The 19,256-nt window shown below is 37.7% G+C and overlaps 1 protein-coding gene across 1 annotated transcript in view; it reads left to right on the forward strand.

The window, feature by feature from the left end:
• LOC124549987 (transcription elongation regulator 1) overlaps window positions 1-19,256 on the forward strand; it is a 250,239-nt gene that overhangs the window by 167,819 nt on the left and 63,164 nt on the right. The window lies entirely within an intron of this gene.

The raw sequence follows: 19,256 nt of genomic DNA on the forward strand, positions 1-19,256 counted from the left end.
CTGTTTCTGTGTATAGAGAAGTAGTAGTGTCCTATTACTCATGCCTGGGGCACTCTTGGAGATACTTTTGTCTCAAATGAACACTCATTGTCCAGGACAATGCACCCGATACGTCTCCTCCTCCTCCTCTCCTTCTTCTTCTTTGGAATAACCCATTTGGGTACAATGAATCAACTTTGGCTTCTCTTCATTGCATTAGATTTCCTTAGTTTCCAAATTTCCTACATCCTTGTAGAGTGTTGTTCCCTTTCTTCTTGAGTCGACTTTCTTTCTCTCCTGAAATTCTGCCTTTTGAACTGCCTTTCTGAAATGCGTTCTGTTATCTATTGTGTCTATTGTAATTCCAGCATTGTAGCTATTGAATACTGGATTCTATTACTTAAACTTCAAGATATTCCTATATCTGACAACTGATTCTGTACATGCAAACCTTCGTTAACAGCTAGCAGCCTGAAACTTTTCAGATGCTTTCTGGAAATCTAGGACTACAGAATTGCCCTTTGTCCATCATTTGCAGCATATTGTGCAACAAAAATGTGGTATTGCAGTAGCTCAGTATGCTTTACTGCTGTTGTAAAGCTGCAGTAGTGCAACAAAGTGAATGCTGCAGCTGAATATCTCATTGGATACAAAATCCATGTAGTACTAAGATTTCTAATTAAAAAACATTTCGTAGTAGCAGAAGTTCATCATATACTTTGCTGTACATATTGGTTGTATGCAATTAATGAAACTGTTGTGTATGGGAGATGTTTAGGAACATTTACAGTGAAAGGGTGGCCATCTGTATTCATTCAGAAAATGAGTAAAAAGTTCTTGAAATCAGGCAGTTCACACTATCCTAACATTCAAAAAGATTGCTACAAATAGCATGAACTATTTTTGCATGAGCTCATTGCCACTGAGTTTTGTCTGCTATAAACCCTATTTTCAGTGGGTTCTGATTCCTGATTCAAAGAAGCATAAAATACAACTAATAGCTTTTTGTTGGTGTGTCAGGTTTTCTTGGTGTGGTTGATTAGTTTTATACAACCAGGCGTTCTGCTGAGTTGTTATTTCCATTTTCTGCTCAGTATTTTGACAGTTGATAAAGCTGTCATATTCTGAAGAGGATGGAGGGGTCGATGTTCGAAGTATTGTGCAGAAAATGGAAACAGCAGCAGCTTGGCAGAACACCCATAAACACATTATTAAGCCTCATATTGAACTATGTACTATTAAGCATCATGTTGAATCATTGGGAGAGAAAAGAGCACTAAACAGACAATGTTGTTGTTACCCTCAGTATTGCACAAAATCCAGTATACTGTAGGTAATTGGCTAAGAAGGTCTTGTCAAGTTATTTTGTAGTTATGCAGACCTTGCAACTCACTGCTGTGAGTGCTCTGAAATTAGGAAACTACCAGCTTTGTAGGACATAGTTCTTGTGGGATGTAAGACATAAGCTGTCATGTGTAATGTATGGCTTGTAGTGATTTCATACAGAGCAAAGAAGTAATATTATACTGGAAGTGAAGATATGTGAAAGAAAGTGGAATCTAATAAGGGCTAAACAATTAATCAAATGTTTCATAGTAATTTATTTTATGATCACCAAATCGTAACTTTAACTGGGTTTTAATGTTATCACAAGTGTGTGTAATTGAAAAAAAAAAGAGAAACGAAAATATATTGTTAATAGTTGGATATTGAGTAGAGCAGCCTCCCCCCCCCTTTCTCTCTCATCCTCCCACTCCCTCCCTCCATCCCCACCCCCACACTGAACACTCTCATTGGTATCAACTGCTTTAACTTGATGCCAAAATTGTAGGTAGTATATGTTTGTGCCATCTCATTAGATTTTACACATGTGGAATATGAAATAGGCTCATTCACTTCCAGATTGAGGCTGTTGTACCTGTGTAAGCAAGTGCTTGATGATGATGCTGCACTCAGTTTTAATTCCTCAGAAATCATCCTCAGTATCACTTTTCACTAGATACTGAGCATTTGTAACATAACATTTGCCTGTGAGCAAGCTTCGGGTGCTGCTATCTTTGATTAGATTGTTCATGTGTGTTTTAAGTGAGAGCCATATAAGAATTGCTCCTCACATGTCTGAGACACTGATGGGGTTATGTCTATTCCTAATTACAATGAAGCTCTAACATGAAATCTTTAAGCTAATCCCATGAACCTTTGGAAAGCTTGTAAGTATAACTTCAAGCATTTTACACTATGGTTGTTGCAGAACATCATGTCATTTTGGAACAATCTTTCTTGATAGGAATGAGAAAGAGTAATAATAATTTAACAGGAAGAAAGTAATGTAGGTGCTTGAGCATGAAATCAGGCAGACCTATTTACTAAATTTGACTCAGTTTATGGATACCATTGAAATTGTAATCATTGCAGAGAGAGAGAGAGAGAGAGAGAGAGAGAGAGAGAGAGAGAGAGAGTTGCACTACAATTTTCGACACTCAAAAGCCAATACAGCTAAAAGCATAAATAGACATAAATTCAAGATTGATTGACTGATTAATCATACGAATAGATATTTTACTTTACCTTTAAATCTGAATATTAGGAGCTTACAAAGTGAGCTGTCAATCATTTTTAAAACCTTGTCACAGGTGAGACAGGAAATGGACATAGCATTGAATGCCCACCAACATTTTGCAAGAACTCTGTGAATTTTGCCCGTATTTTATTTTGAAAACATTGAATTCATGCTATTAAAACAACTCTGTGTGAAGTATAAATAAATGTAACATTTTAATGTTTACTTATAAATATTGCAATTGAAGACTTTCGCTGGTGGGAATCGTGTAATATAATCTGTTTTCACTTCATTAAAGTAATTTTATTATATTAATTTATAGATGAAACAGTAGTTTACTTATTTGGGCCCCACTTCCTACTTCAATAACCTAATAGGTGAGTTTTGTTACCTATATGTTGTTGTTGGGGTCTTCAATCCTGAGACTGGTTTGATGCAGCTCTCCACACTACTCTATCCTTCATCTCCCAGTACGTACTGCAGCCTACATCCCTCTTAATCTGCTTAGTGTATTCATCTCTTGGTCTCCCTCTACGATTTTTACCCGCCACGCTACCCTCCAATACTAAATTGGCGATCTCTTGATGCCTCCGAACATGTTCTACCAACCAATCTCTTCTTCTAGTCAAGTTGTGCCACAAACTCCTCTTCTCCCCAATCCCATTCAGTACCTCCTCATTAGTTACGTGACCTACCCATCTAATCTTCAGTATTCTTCTGTAGCACCATATTTTGAAAGCTTCTATTCTCTTCTTGTCCAAACTAGTTATTGTCCATGTTTCACTTCCATACATGGCTACACTCCATACATATACTTTCAGAAACGACTTCCTGATACTTAAATCTATACTCAATGTTAACAAATTTCTCCTCTTCAGAAATGCTTTCCTTGCCATTGCCAGTCTGCATTTTATATTCTCCCTATTTCGGCTCCCCAAATAGCAAAACTCCTTTACTACTTTAAGTGTCTCATTTCCTAATCTAATTCCCTCAGCATCACCTGACTTAATTCAACTACATTTCATTATCCTCGTTTTGCTTTTGTTGATGTTCATCTTATATCCTCCTTTCAAGACGCTGTCCATTCTGTTCAACTGCTCTTCAAAGTCCTTTGCTGTCTCTGACAGAATTACATTGTCATCGGCGAACCTCAAAGTTTTTACTTCTTCTCCATGGATTTTAATACCTACTCCAAATTTTTCTATTGCTTCCTATACTGCTTGCACAATATACAGATCGAACAACATCGGGGAGAGGCTACAACCCTGTCTCACTCCCTTCCCAACCACTGCTTCCCTTTCATGTCCCTCAACTCATAACTGCCGTCAGGTTTCTGTACAAATTGTAAATAGCCTTTCGTTCCCTGTATTTTACCCCTGCCACCTTCAGAATTTGAAAGAGAGTATTCCAGTCAATGTTGTCAAAAGCTTTCTCTAAGTCTACAAATGCTAGAAACATAGGTTTGCCTTTTCTTAATGTAGCTTCTAAAATAAGTCGTAGGGTCATTGTTGCCTCACGTGTTCCCATATTTCTACAGAATCCAAACTGACGTTTCCCAAGGTCGGCTTCTACCAGTTTTTCCATTCGTCTGTAAAGAATATGCGTTAGTATTTTGCAGCCGTGACTTATTAAACTGATAGTTCGGTAATTTTCACATCTGTCAGCGCCTGCTTTCTTTGGGATTGGAATTATTATATTCTTCTTGAAGTCTGAGGGTATTGCGCATGTCTCATACACTTGCTCACCAGATGGTAGAGTTTTTGTCAGGACTGGCTCTCCCAAGGATGTCAGTAGTTCCAATGGAATGTTGTCTACTCAGGTGGCTTTGTTTCGACTCAGGTCTTTCAGTGCTCTGTCAAACTCTTCACGCAGTATCGTATCTCCCATTTCATCTACATCCTCTTCCATTTCTATAACATTGCCCTCAAGTACATCTCCCCTGTATAGACCCTCTATATACCCCTTCCACCTTTCTGCTTTCCCTTCTTTGCTTAGAACTGGGTTTCCATCTGAGCTCTTGATCTTCATACAAGTGGTTCTCTTTTCTACAAAGGCCTCTTTAATTTTCCTGTAGGCAGTATCTATCTTATCCCTCGTGAGATAAGCTTCTACATCCTTACATTTGTCCTCTAGCCATCCCTGCTTAGCCATTTTGCACTTCCTGTCGATCTCATTTTTGAGACGTTTGTATTCCTTTTTGCATGTTTCATTTACTGCATTTTTATATTTTCTCCTTTCGTCAATTAAATCAATATTTCTTCAGTCACCCAAGGATTTCTACTAGCCCTCGACTTTTTACCTACTTGATCCTCTGCTGCCTTCACTACTTCATCCCTCAAAGCTACACATTCTTCTTCTACTGTATTTCTTTCCCCATTCTTGTCAATCATTTCCTAATGCTCTCCCTGTAGGTCTCTACAACTGCTGGTTTAGTCAGTATCCAGGTCCCACTGGAAAGTCTTACAATTTAAAATCTGGATCCTAAATGTCTGTCTTACCATTATACAGTGTGTTACAAAAAGGTACGGCCAAACTTTCAGGAAACATTCCTCGCACACAAATAAAGAAAAGATGTTATGTGGACATGTGTCCGGAAACGCTTAATTTCCATGTTAGAGCTCATTTTAGTTTCGTCAGTATGTACTGTACTTCCTCGATTCACCGCCATGATTTCAAAGGGGTACTCTACCTGTGCTGCTAGAACATGTGCCTTTACAAGTACGACACATGTGGTTCATGCATGATGGAGCTCCTCCACATTTCAGTCGAAGTGTTCGTACGCTTCTCAACAACAGATTCGTTGACCGATGGATTGGTAGAGGCGGGCCAATTCCACGGCCTCCATGCTCTCCTGACCTCAACCCTCTTGACTTTCATTTATGGGGGCATTTGAAAGCTCTTGTCTGCGCAACCCCGGTACCAAATGTAGAGACTCTTCGTGCTCGTATTGTGGACGGCTGTGATACAATACGCCATTCTCCAGGGCTGCATCAGCGCATCAGGGATTCCATGCGATGGAGGGTGGATGCATGTATCCTCGCTAACAGAGGACATTTTGAACATTTCCTGTAACAAAGCGTTTGAAGCCACGCTGGTACGTTCTGTTGCTGTGTGTTTCCATTCCATGATTAATGTGATTGGAAGAGAAGTAATAAAATGAGCTCTAACATGGAAAGTAAGCGTTTCCAGACACATGTCCACATAACATATTTTCTTTCTTTGTGTGTGAGGAATGTTTCCTGAAAGTTTGGCCGTACCTTTTTGTAACACCCTGTGTAATTTATCTGAAACCTGTCAGTATCTCCTGGTTTCTTCCATGTATACAACCTTCTTTTATGATTCTTGAACCAAGTGTGACCTATAAATAAGATAAATTTCAGTACAGTATTAAAAACCTGGGTACCTATTTATTGTAATTGAAAAAAATTCCAAAGCAGAAGTTATGCAGATTACTACTTGTCCACTTTCAGAAAGTGTAAATTTCCTGGAAATCGGTGATCTAAGGCGTTCCTAATGTGTTTGACGTCTGGATTTGAAAGAACAACAAAAACTTGTCAAACTCTATGTAAGATACATCCTCCTAGCCAACTATGAACATTTTTGCCGAGTCCCATACAGATCTCGTACACATCTGTATTTCTCAGTTTTTCGTCAAGAGGCCTCAGTGCAACTGCAGCATACATGTATTTGGTTGACGTCTTTCTTGCAGTTTTAAACTTGAACAAAATAAGTGTTCTTGGCAATATTTTTTGGCATTTGGTTCTGACCCAGTGTTTTCTTCAAGATTATGTGTGTACAGGTCTTTGAAATAAGATTGTTCATTACTTGTCTCAGGATCTGTGTAAATGAGAGAATGTACTCTGGTTGTAAGTTGAAAAACTTGATATCATATCTGTATATACTTGCTTTTAAAAAGTTTCTTTTACTGTCGTATTCATGTAAAGTTTCTGCAAGCTAACGATTTTCCCAGTTGCTGGGTTTACAGTAGACTTGACATCCTTCATACAGGTTAACTGCAGATTTTATTCCTTGTGAAAAAGTTTTGTATTTTGAGCAAATTATCACTTATAAGTTTACAATATGAAATTTTCTTGTCTCCTGAGAAAATTTGCTTTGCTGCCTTTTAACCAGGATTTCCCACACACACTTTTTTTTGTGGCTGTTGATTTTCTTGAGGGGCTGGCAGGTAGGAGCATCTTTACTCGAGAAACAACTTGGCCGAAGGACTGAAGACATTTATATGATAATATCGGGGAAACACAAGTCTCTAACTCATCTTCAGTCAGTACAGAGAGTACCTTAAGCGTGTACTTTCTTTTTCTTTCAGTTTCTTATTAATGATGTTCAGTTGAAAATTTTTCACCTTTATGTTTTCCCCTCTTTTTCTATCCTGCTCTCTTTTTTTTTTCTTCATGGGTGAAGTATTTTCTGTAATCTTTCTGCAACTTTTCATGAAGTTGTCTCTTATGCTTTCTGACATAGCTTTCCCATTTTCTGAATAAATAATATGTCAGTATTAGTGTAAACCATTAAGGCACTTGTTGTATCAACTAAAAATGACAAGTAGTGTTAAAGCATTTAGATTCCAGTAACAGCCCAAACAACTGTCAAGCGTGGGATACAGTTACTCATTCATATGTTAAATACTACTTTGTGGTTACTAGTTGTATTTATTGGGATTTCTCACTCCTAAGCTAAAGTCAATGGAATTGCTGTAGTTGCTGAATTATAGAGTAAACGTTTCAAATTTTTTCTCATGAGTGGGACACTAAATGCACAGCTGTTTTTGAAGATTAGTTGCATACTTCTGTTTATTTAAAAACAAAAAGTTTTTCTGAAAAATTATGTCCTCTTGAAACTGACAGTTGAAAGTACTACTATAGCTGCAGCTTCCATTTAAATAGCTGTAAATATAAAAAGCAATATTTTTGTTCTCCATTATCATCTGCAGATGTGCTGACTTTAACTATGTTTTCTCAAATAATTTTGTAACTTCAGTAATTTTTCAGGCCACTAAAATTACACTTTTTTGGATTTCTAAAACTGGCATAAATTTATTTAGAAATATAATTGTCAGTCTTAATGTCACATGGAATCACCCTCATTCAACAACAGTGTACTTGTTCATGAAAAATAAAGTGTACTTGTATGTGAAAAGTAACAGCATTAGTGTTTTAATGTAGTATTAAAAAAGAAATTATAAAATTAAAAAAAAACCTTTGTCCATTTCTTCCTTAATTCACGGAGGATTTCGTAATGTGCAATATAGCTCCCATATTGTAGAGCAAATTTTTCTAAGGATTATGCCTTTACCTTCATGTTTTCCCCTCTTTTTCTTCTCATGGAGGATTTCGTTATGTGCCATATAGCTCCTATATTGTGGAGCAAATGTAGACATAATGTAGTTGTTCACGTAAATTTTTGTGAATAGCGCAGAATGATTTAGAATAAATGTTGAATTTTTAGTCTCTCTTCATATCTCACAAAGAGGAAAATACTATTGCAAAAAAACTTTGATTTTGGCATATTTGAATCTGTTCTTGATTGCTTGATTACAGTGAAGGCTTACAGAACATGTCATTCCTGTGGGAATGAAAGATAAGGTATACATAAAGATCAGTTGACCCTTATTTCTTTGTCTTTTGCTAGTTCAGAATTTTCATGCATTTTGCAGTTAGAATCATAAGTCTTTTTAATGAGAAATACTAAGATCCATTTCCTCCGTATTTTTGTCTTGGAATTTACATAAACCACCAGTTTAAATGTATGTATTTTAAAATAAAATAATTACAATACTTGATTCTCATAAATGATATTAATTGTGTGTGTGTGTGTGTGTGTGTGTGTGTGTGTGTGTGTGTGTGTGTGTCTCAAAGTTCCTTGAAGGTATCTGTTAATTTGCATCTGTCACAGTCAGTTAATTTCTGATACTATGACAAAAGTTTGTGAGAACTTTAAATGTAACATTATACAAGCAGTCAAAGCTACTTGGGAAAAAAAAAGTACTTTACTACAACTTTTTTTTTTAATTTTCAAAATCTCATGCTTAGAATATGAAATTGATAATGAAGTTCATTGTAGCAGGTCTGAGGTTTGTATAAATTATAATTTACCTCTTTGTCATTGATATTCTTTAAATGTAGAAATTAGGCTTCAACAATCCTCAATCCTGTTGTCAAATTCTAGAAGCTGTTGTAAGATATATGTGAGGCATTGTGTTTGCAAGTGCAGGGTTGCCAGAATGTTTTGATTTGATAAAACTAACATCAGACATAATTAAAGTATTAAATTCTGCACTTTTGGTTTCATTATAATTTACACATTATTTTTTACTTATGAATTGTTCCATTATTGAAATAGTAACACGGCTAGGTTTTGTATATGTGATGTAATGTTTTGTTACAGAAGTGAGAGTTTTTAGAACAGTTCCATCAAGAAAATATAATATCCTTATGTCAGTGATTATTTAAAAGCCTTCTCATATACATTGAGTCGTCGTGTGGTAAATGGATGGCTCCTTTAGACATAGCAGCACTGCTCACTCTGGTTTTGTTTTGGTACAATCGTTATTTATCAGTGAACATTGCAAAATGAGTTTAACATTGTTGAATGTGTGCTCCTTAAACCTGGTACACCTAACCTAAATTAATAGAAGTGAGACAGCGTTTGTCATTTCAGTCTGTACTCTAGAAGAAAATATGTTTAGTTTCTTAAATTGATAGTGAAGGAAATAAAAAATCACTTCATTCAAAATAAGAAACCAATTTTAAAGCATCCAAACATACAGAAGCTCATTTTGTAAAATCACTGCCACACTATTTTATTTTGCTATAATTTTCCACTTAAAGTCGCTTTAGAGACAAGTGTAATAAGAAACAGCTTACAGCGCACTGCTATGAACAATTGCAACTCACTGGTTTATATATTGTGTGGTATAAATTGATACACTTTAAACTTATGTTTAAATTTTTTGTCTTACAGATTATCAATATTTGTTTTCATACATGACACCACACAGTTTAAAACTGCTTACAGAATACATTACAGTACAATACAGTAAAGTACAATATAATATTGGTATGTGCTTATCAGCAGTTCATGTCCAGCATTTTAAAAGTTTTGTCATAACATTTACGTGGTGTCATGTACAGCTTTAAAAGTTTAGTTCTTGTGGATGTTAACTGTAACCATATCCTAGTGTCAGCCCAAGATGATAAGTTTTATCAACTAGTCCGAATTTGCTTCAGTAGTCTGTCACCTGTCTCATGATCACTGTTTTTTCATTCTGAATTTCAGTGAATTTGTGGCTTTGAATTATTGTTAATTGTGGGACAGGTGATTGTCTGCTCTATTTTCTGACACATTGAAATTTGACAAATGTTTTAGATAATGTGTATTGCAGTAATGAAACTTGCTGCTTTTCTTTTTAAATATATTTTGTATGTGTTAAACTATTTTCCATTTGAAAGATTATGCCGGAATATTGTGCTGATTAGGTTGTTCTAAAATGCAAGAATCAAAAGTTGCATGGAATATATTTCACAGTGTGTTGAATCATAACTGTCAGACTTCATTTGGATATAATCTAAGTTCTCAGTAATCATAGAGAAGAATTTCTTATGTTTTATCTCACTTCTCATTCATTTATTTCAGCTCAGTATTAGATCAGTAATCTGAGTTTGCTATTAAAGCTCTGAGAAAACAGGCAACAGATGCTCTTAATTCCTTGATGTCATTCATGTAAGTAGCCAGTGGCAGCCCACAGTTGGCTAGGTGATCTCAGTTCTTTCATATTTTAAGGTAGACTTAAAGTAATGCTGTGCAACAGTACGATATTCTTCAACTAGTATCTCAGTCCTGGCACATAACTGTAGTTCCTGAATAAAGAAGATCCAGTAAAAGTAATTACTGTAATACACTTGGAACTAACCAAGTGTATAGTCGTTGTTACGATTAATATTGGCATCATAAATATGGAAATTGGGGAAAATAATGGGGATATATTTTGTTTAAAAAAATCAGTTTAAGGGCTATAGAATATGTTCTTTGAAGTGGGCTAAGTTTTCCAAATTATTGCAATGAAATATTAAGAGAGAGGTCACATCCATGCCAAGGAATGATAATTGAGAATAACAAGCAACAGTGACGTATAATTAAAAGGAACCATATCGTGTAATCGAGCCTCTAAAGTTTTCACTAAAGCACCAAAAATATGATTAGGAGATTGTGGATTAATAATAAGTAGGAGCAATTTAAGAATTTTAAATTTTAACAACAACCACCAAATCCTACACGTTGCATGAAGAAGCAGTTTTGAGGGTTAAAGATGTTGGACACATTGACTTAAACATGGTGTGTATTTTATTTCTTTTTTGAAATTTTCAGATGCTGAAATTATTGTGCAGTCAGTCAGTATTTATTTTAGAGAATAGTGTAATGAAACTGGCAGTTTGGAAAAGGCTAAAAATATTCTTCATACTAGGAATATGTAATTATTGAAATATGAATTCTAGTTTCCAATTTTATTTATCTTTTTAAATTACATAAAGAAGACTGTTAACTGCAGTCCTTATTTCAGCTGTCAGTGTAGTTATTTTTTGCAGAAGGTAGGAGCAAAGTAGTGTGTTTCAGCCAACCAGCAGGGTACAGCCAATGGAGGTAATCCCCACCAGTGTTGGCAGATTTATCTCCACTGGTAAATCACTACCTCTGCAAACTGATGTGCCTGCTGTGCTCCTTCCTTCCCCGGGTGCACTGTACTCAATTAATGGTGACAGTGCTGTCACTAATGAGGAATGTCTATGTAGTAAAGAGCACGAGCGAGACGAGCTGAACACAGAAAGGCAGAAGGATGCACACACGCACGTGAGACCCGCATGCAGGTGCAGCGAATTCCAGTGTCTCTCCCCCGCCTCGGCCTAGAAACAGCTTCTTCTCGCTCACTTGATACTACTGCCATGGTACTAAGTCTTATGAACACACACGTGTTATTCATTGTTTGATTCATTCATACATTTGTATTCAGTTCTTACATTTTGGTCAGAAAATAATCTTCTGTGCCAGTTGCCACTGCTGAATGTAGGTCACCAGTTCAGTTGTAACAGGCACCGTACTAGGTGACAGTAGGAATCAAACTTTGTTTGTTCTTTGGTACCAGGCATCCTCATTTGGCATCTGCATGGAACTTGCTTGTTAGGGTGTATATTGAGTGCAGTTTGTTATAATGTTTAGCTTTCATGCTGGGATTGCTTTACTTCTCACAGATATTGAAAGGTGGTGATTTGTGTGTACATTTAAGTGAATTTTGTAGTGTCCCAGTGCCCATCATCATGTATTTCAATAATGTTAAGTACATTAACTTACATACCTAAACTCTTCCTGCATTTTTTTCAGGCATTACTTAATAAGTAATTACTTAATTTTGTAAGCTAAGAGATTAGAGAGAACACTGTAAATATTTCCCCCCCTTTACTTTAGTGACAGAACATTATATTGTAAGAAAGCATATTTTGTGTCATTAGCACACTCTATTTAAAATAGTGTACTTCTGATGGAGTGGAGCAGAAAATTAACTCATTAAATAGTCTTCTATCCATACAAATGGTTTTTGTTGGCAAGTGGGCAAATTCTTTCAACAAGCAGATCATCTCATGAGGAAAAGATTGATTGCTACCTCAGAGATTTTCATGTCTGAGAATGTATAGATACAATCTTCAGTTGTTGTGATGATGTGCTAGTGCCTCAAAACGTAAAAGACTGCAAGAATTCAGAGAAATGAAGAGGAGAATACTATAGATACTATAAAAATGGTGTGGGACGGATGTGTTTAAAGAGCTCACTTTCATACATCTTGGTGCTATTTTCGATTTTAAAAGAAATGATTATTACAGCTACAAGTCAGAGTAACAAGAGAAATGAAAACAAAATGAGAAGTCGTATTTAAAACTGTTGAAGCCATTACCATTCAAACATAAGACATTCTTTGTTTCTACGCTCATATAATCCACATTACCTACTAGAGATGGGTCCAGATTTTTGGGATGGCCGTGTCAAGAGTTCACACATCATCAGCCATCTCATTTTGTGGTAAGTGCTTCAACGTTTGTAGTTCAGGTCATAGTATTGGTGCCAATTCACATGCCTACAAACTATTGCAACTTCTACCATCATGTAGAAAGTTGTTTGAAAACAAACAATGTTCCCTGCAGAACTTGGTCTTTTGCATTCTTGAGATGAAGAAATTGCATTTGTTACCTACATGGTTTATGAATCAATTTTCAGTTTTAAACATGCAGCAAAATTCACTCCAGTCTGATATCTCAGGTTTTTTTGACGAAATTAACGATTTGCTTCCAGGTGTTCTGCTGAACGTTATTTCCATTTGGAAATGGAAACAACAAATGAATAGAAGATATTAATTCACTGTATTGTCCATCAACACCACCGCTTTCCATTACTGAAACAGGGTGTGTACGACCCAGGACAATCGGGAGATCTGGAAAAAACCCAGTAATTTTTTCATCCAGGAGAAACCCAGGAATTTTTTACTGTTTTAGTTTTCTGTTAAATTTTTGTAACCTTAACTGGTAAGAAACAATACTCGAACAAAGGACATTACTGTATCTCGCTATTACAGAATAATACTGGAGCAATAAAACGTGAACGAGAGCACAGTGCTTATACAAGCTTATACAAATTGTCAAAGGCATTAGAAAGATTATGCAATGCTTCATAGCAACAACCTGCCTCCAATGAACATGACGCCACAACTACTTACATTAGATTCATTTGAGCAGTTGTGAGCGAGCTCATGTGCATGCGCTGTAGAGTCACATATGATTAGTATCTTCTCCTGTTTCTGGCTACACAAGTGTGGCAGTTAGCTGTATAAACAATAACAGCAAGATGCTACCCAGAAAAATTTTACTGATGCACCTAAGCTGCCAGATTCATGCATGGGCAACAGGCCCAGATCTAGGGGGCAGTGGGGGATATTTGCCCTGGGCGGCAATTTCATGGGGAAAGGGGTGGAGGGGGCGCCAAATACATATTCGCGAGACCTTGTTTCACAAAGCGCCTATCATTCAGCGCATGTTAGTTTATCAATTATTCATATGATTTTGAAACGCATCCCTGTTGGTTTTTGAACAAATTCTATGTTGATTTCTGAATGAATCGTAAGTTGATTTTTGAGTGCATGTGCAGTATACGTGATGTCTCTGCCAGGGGAGTCCCTGTGGCATCTAGAAATGAACTTCACTGCAGACAAAAGGGGATGGGGCTATACGAGCTGAGCAGAATAAAGCCAAATGGGTGACTGCCAATGTGGTTGACGATTTGCGAATTATCAGCATTGTTATAATTACTAGTAAAATCTGGAGATTCAGACTACCAGAGTAGAAGTAAATGACTAACAGGAATAACAGGTAAGAAATATTACGTATTATCTTCTCAGCATATCCAAGGAAATGAAATTTTGACCGAAAACGTTCGGCCAGACTGCTACACTGGTAAGGGCCAGTTGTACAGGCCCCGGCTAGCAGCCACTAAAGTGGTTCTGGGAGTAGCATGGGAAAGCGTTGTATGAACACATAATAACACCTAACTGGATAATAAATGCAGGATAACAAAATCGGTGATGGTGGGAGGGTTAGTGAAGTTAACCGGAGAATAAGCTTTGACACTGGCGGGAATAGTTAACAGAATTAGTGATGAGAAGATTGTTTGTTAGAATGAGGGTGGAGAAGAAACTGGGACATATCACAATAATTGTGGATGAATATGAAGATTCCAAATTTATATAAAAATTTTGTGCTACCACTTTTCAAGCTCATGCTTCAGAAGCTAGAGCGCGTGAATGAAATGTGAAACTATAACCTAATATAAAATTTTTTGGTTGTAGGCATTTGATATTGGCACTTCGTGAATTATGTCGTGGTATAAAAATGACCATTTGTGCCAAAACAATCTCTTCTTCTTCTTCTTCTTCTTCTTCTTTTTTTTTTTTTCTGTGTTAAAATTGCTGCAATATTAGGCAGGCCTGTTTCATTTTATGTAGCAGACAGTGAGAAAATACAAGTCATCAGGTCGAGAAACCACACCAGTTTTGGATACTATTTGTTTTTACGGCTTTTTCAGTATTAGACAACGACATTTTGTTTTTTCATGTAGCAAAACATTTGACGGTCTTTGTTGGGGTAATAGATTTCTTTCCCAGAAAGGAAAGCATGCCATGTAAAGCTGTAGTAAGATTAGAGAGAAAAAATTCTAGGACTTAAGAATTGAAGAAATGTGTTCTGTCTTGTTTCTCTCTTGCCTTTACTGGTTTTGTGTGTCTTATATTTAATATGATGTCACACAAAACAGCAAGTTATTAGCTAATTGACAATAAAGAATGCAAATTTTCTAAAGAGTTATTGTTCTCCCTGTTTCAAATAATCCCATCTACTATTAATTGCGAGGGGGTTCTTATAATAAAAGAGGGGCAGGGTGTCAAAGAGGCCAACTGGGAGCAGTAGAGGCACCACAGGACATATAATTTCCACTGTCCTGTATATAGTTGGATAGCACCCATTACAAAATATTACACGTTTGAGTTCCACAGAGCCAAATACAGTGACATGCGATAGAAGAATGGCATGTGAAGAGGCATGGCAGCGCACTTCGGCACACTCAAGACCAAATAACATTTCTTACATTTCCTTGAACATATGTTTTATGTAGCAGCCACCAAGAGCTTTTGCAGGATGATTGATTCATGGATCCAGTTATACGGCTCCTTCCGTGTATAGCGATTTTACGATTATGACGAGTGGGGCCTGAAGACGGCATCAATGTAATGCCGAAACTGGTAGCACATAGAAGTTCATAAAATAAAATAAATTTCTAAAATTCGTACGGCTGTTGGAAAATTATTGCATCAAGATGATCTTCAGAAAGGTGTGTGCTACAAGCTGAACATATTTTTGAAAAGCCGATTTTTTTTTTTTTTTTTTTTTTTTTTTTTTTTTTTTTTCTTTCTTTTTTTCTTCTTTTTTTTTTTACCTCAAACTCTAGAGTGAGGGGGAGGGGGAGGCACCACTACCTAGTGATGCCCCGGTTCGGAAATACCGTAGATCGGGGACTGATGCACAGAGCAGTCTTGAGGTGGGTAGTTTTCTTGTGACCCGTGTTTACGTTTAGTGATTTTGCTCGTTCCTCTTCGTTTACAGCTCTTACGTCAAATGAAGAAGAAGAAGAAGAAGAAGAAGAAGAAGAAGAAGAAGGAAGGTGGGGGGGACGAATTTCTGTGGCCAGGAGCTATAAAGTGAATTAAAATACATGTACATAATTACAGAAGACTAAAATATGTTATTAGTTTGCTTTTATTTTATTTCCACCTTTCTGACAGTCAATCATTAATCGCCTTGCAGAACAATGAAGTTATTTCTGTCTGTTTCCTAAAGGAATTTGGCTTTGATTAAACTTTCCCGCTGAGGCAGTCAATTTATTGGAAATGAAGTGTTTAATTCAGCACTATTGGCTAGTTTCAGCTGTTCACTGCATTTCAAGCACACGTTTTTTTCTAGCACCTACGGCATTATGCCATAATAAAGAACCAAACCTGAGTTAATACAGTACTGGTACTCCAAGAAAATTTACATCCAAATCTGGACTTGCGAACGTGCACCATATGCCAAATTGTACTATGATTCTCAAAGTTCCAATGCTCTTGGGCATTCTCTAATGTCTTATTTCTTTTATGACATAATGTAAGATCTTTTTTAATGTTTTACATGTATGAACATACGAGCTTCCTGCGTTATTGTAGCTGCTCAAGTGCGCTGATGCCTGTTATCTGGCACTCTCTGGCAACTGCTGAAACAAACCTATTAAATAGGTCGCGGGAAAATATTGCGAATGGTTGTTTGAAAAGTGTTACCTTGAAAGTAAATTTCCTTTTACGCAAGATGAACTATGTGCGAGAATGTAAGATGAATTTCTTAAATCACAGAGTGTTTGACTTGTTTAAAAATCAACTCTTTGAGGATGACCATTTACAATAATTTTGAGCCCAGAAGATAAGACATTTATGTCGTTGTTAAAAATTTTACTGGCACGTTTGTGTGATATGTCTTAAAGCATAAGACACGCAAAAAAGATAAACATCATATGTGAAAGCTTAGCTTCTCTCGCAGTTTATTAATCTTAGAGACCAATATTATATGTGAAACTTTTCTTTTCTTTTCTTTCCTTTTTGCAACACTATGTATATTAATTTAAAGCATTAATTTTTCCTATTTGTGTGTTTGTACTACTTAACAGTGATGTTGCTATTGGCTGACTAAATCACGTGTCGTATTCTCTGAATAGTCGCTGTCATAAGCTGGCGAGATCACGTGACATGAGCTATGACCGGCTTACAAAAGCGCATTGCAGTCTCAATTTCAATGCTTCGGAAAGTAAAATGCGGTGTTCGGTGGAATTCAAATTTATATGAAAATATGCAGTGTACATATTACTGCACGTCAGGTATCTTTCCAAAATTGTGTTTTTTTCCTGTGAGTGCCGAGAAATTCTATGCCAGTGTATAAAATCATAACCATTTAAAGGATTGATAAGTTTTACGGTTCCAAGGAAAAGTATACTGTCACTTAACACGGAAAAAGTGTATTTGCATCTGGGAGAAGTGTATTTTTAACCAGAAAATCCGGGAATTTTTTTTCCTCCTCCATGCGTACACCATGTGAAAGTAATGGTATCTAAAGCCACATAGACTATAGTGTACCCACAATTTTTGAATGTGGGGTAATGAATAATGTCGTTCTGTGTATATTTATTTTGGTTTACAACTGGGGAATTTTGAGCCTAGGGATATTCTTCAAAAAGACTTCCTGCCATTTGCCATGTGATGAGGCATTATTAACTTATTGAAAAATTCTGTCCTCCTTAGAGAAGGCAATTATTGTATACATATGAAGGTGTGATATCAAAGGAAGTATTTGTAACACCTCAGAGGAAGGGTGCCTTCCACATGGATTAATGCTATGAAAACATTACGTATGTATTAACAATGTGCCCACATTCTATCCACACCTCAGTGTCTTGTTTTTCTACCTGATGGTTCAGTGGGTATGTTGTGATTCAGACATATCTCCCAAGAAATGTTGAGGTCACTAATCCATTGCAAAAGAAAGTGTGACCTATTAGAACTGTTCATTTGGCAGAAATATCATTTTAATACTACTGAGTGCTGTCATTTTATTGGATGCCCAAGTCTGTTTAGTTCACAGCAATTTACGTATTATTTGGAAAAAGTGTTTCTCTGTACTGTATGCTGGTAGACCTTTGTGGCATAATAGACATTTATCCGCCATGTTAGTAGCATGTGGAGCTGTGTAGTCTACAGGATTGTTAGACTGGTGCAATTATTCCATCTGCAATACAGTTTCATTACAAAGTTACATGAACGATAATAAAACTTTGCTAGTGCTGACATTCAATGATTCTCTCACTTTCACACTCTCACAAAGCGTTTTCATTATCCTTGACAGGGATGAATGAAACACAGACAGCTGGTTAGTTCTCTAATATACACTCCTGGAAATTGAAATAAGAACACCGTGAATTCATTGTCCCAGGAAGGGGAAACTATATTGACACATTCCTGGGGTCAGATACATCACATGATCACACTGACAGAACCACAGGCACATAGACACAGGCAACAGAGCATGCACAATGTCGGCACTAGTACAGTGTATATCCACCTTTTGCAGCAATGCAGGCTGCTATTCTCCCATGGAAACTATCGTAGAGATGCTGGATGTAGTCCTGTGGAATGGCTTGCCATGCCATTTCCACCTGGCGCCTCAGTTGGACCCGCGTTCATGCTGGACGTGCAGACCGCGTGAGACGACGCTTCATCCAGTCCCAAACATGCTCAATGGGGGACAGATCCGGAGATCTTGCTGGCCAGGGTAGTTGACTTACACCTTCTAGAGCACGTTGGGTGGCACGGGATACATGCGGACGTGCATTGTCCTGTTGGAACAGCAAGTTCCCTTGCCGGTCTATGAATGGTAGAACGATGGGTTCGATGATGGTTTGGGTGTACCGTGCACTATTCAGTGTCCTCTCGACAATCACCAGTGGTGTACGGCCAGTGTAGGAGATCGCTCCCCACACCATGATGCCAGGTGTTGGCCCTGTGTGCCTCGGTCGTATGCAGTCCTGATTGTGGCGCTCACCTGCACGGCGCCAAACATGCATACGACCATCATTGGCACCAAGGCAGAAGCGACTCTCATCGCTGAAGACGACACGTCTCCATTCGTCCCTCCATTCACGCCTGTCGCGACACCACTGGAGGCGGGCTGCACGATGTTGGGGCGTGAGCGGAAGACGGCCTAACGGTGTGCGGGACCGTAGCCCAGCTTCATGGAGACGGTTGCGAATGGTCCTCGCCGATACCCCAGGAGCAACAGTGTCCCTAATTTGCTGGGAAGTGGCGGTGCGGTCCCCTACGGCACTGCGTAGGATCCTACGGTCTTGGCGTGCATCCGTGCGTCGCTGCGGTCCGGTCCCAGGTCGATGGGCACGTGCACCTTCCACCGACCACTGGCGACAACATCAATGTACTGTGGAGACCTCACGCCCCACGTGTTGAGCAATTTGGCGGTACGTCCACCCGGCCTCCCGCATGCCCACTATACGCCCTCGCTCAAAGTCCGTCAAC

The sequence above is a fragment of the Schistocerca americana genome, chromosome 1 (genome assembly GCF_021461395.2).
Source record: "Schistocerca americana isolate TAMUIC-IGC-003095 chromosome 1, iqSchAmer2.1, whole genome shotgun sequence".
Lineage (NCBI taxonomy): Eukaryota > Metazoa > Arthropoda > Insecta > Orthoptera > Acrididae > Schistocerca > Schistocerca americana.